The sequence below is a fragment of the Rhipicephalus microplus genome, chromosome 5 (genome assembly GCF_043290135.1).
Source record: "Rhipicephalus microplus isolate Deutch F79 chromosome 5, USDA_Rmic, whole genome shotgun sequence".
Classification (NCBI taxonomy): Eukaryota; Metazoa; Arthropoda; class Arachnida; order Ixodida; family Ixodidae; genus Rhipicephalus; species Rhipicephalus microplus.
In genome coordinates, this window is record NC_134704.1 from 141,731,589 (window position 1) to 141,732,930 (window position 1,342).

Genomic DNA, 1,342 nt, shown 5'->3' on the forward strand with positions numbered 1-1,342 from the left:
TATAAACGTGGATAAATTCGAATATTTGCGTTATCGTTAACAACATACACACTACATCAATGGACTAGTATAATATTTCAAGCGAAATTTACTGTTTTTGGTGTATGCGCTCCCGTGCTTCTTTGCAAGTTTTGTTCTTGAGTGGTAGGAATGCATTATAGTGCTAATGTACCACAATGCTGCTGTGTTGTCCGTAGCAATATTTAATGGGGACAGCTAGGCTTAACTTTTTATGATTATTTTACTGACCACTGGTTTCTTTCTGAGTCAACGTTCTTTATGGCCAGTTAGCGTTAAACTTTAATGCAGCGCAGCCTTTGCGACGCCATAGTAAGAAGGAACCGAGGCGTGAGCAGACAAGGAAACCTCGCTTGCAAGAGCAGCGCAATTAAGCTCTGAAGAAGCAACGGAGTGGACATGTCTGCAGAATTCGAGTCTTTTCTTAAATTCAGTTGTTCCCAGTAAATATTACTTCACCCAGCCAGAGATATCTCTGTGAAAAATTTTGAGACGTTTTCAGTGCCTAAAATAAATTTAAATACAACACGCGAAGCAACCTCCATATGCAAGCGACCAAAGAAAAAGCGTGCGAATATTTCTCCACATTCGGCTTGCTTCAATGCGCTGAGCACGTATTTTGTGGGCAATATTAGGAAGTTCAGCATGTTTCGGTGCCTCAAAAGCACACCAGCTGAAGATCTCACCGCCGTGTCATGCGAGAGAGTTATGTGACCTGTACAAACACGTCCTATAGGACGTCACACTTACGCCAAAATTCAAATCCAAAGAAATATTTCTCAATAAAGTGGCAAAGTCACAAGGCTATTTCGGCTGTGTAGTGGTTCACCCGTATCACTGGTGGCCCAGTAACCAACGCAGGGTTACTTCGAGGTTCTCATTGATTTGCTGGCCTCAGTATTGCCAGGAACAATCGTCTAGACCCTACAGCGACGTGCCTCTCTACCAATGAAGTCACCCATGACGCTTTTGCTGGTGTAACGTGGCCCTCCTTGATATCACGGCTACCGGAAGTCCCGTTACTGACGGCAGGAAACACGCCAAGGTCCATATTACACAATTGTGCAAATGAAAAGTGGAGAGAGAATATGCCGCTGTCTTACAGGAATAGTGTCTTCTTTATTGTATAACGATGAGACTTTGCTTAATGTATGTTTTAGTTTTATTGCAAAGCAACAGGGTGGTTTGGATGCCCTAACGTTCACGCGTAACACCCTATCTCCGTACGAACGGCTAACACCAAGCACATTCATTGCTCCTTTGTGGTAGCTGAAGTAGTCAGCATACGACTAGATATGGAACATTCTCGATCCCGTGCCAAGGC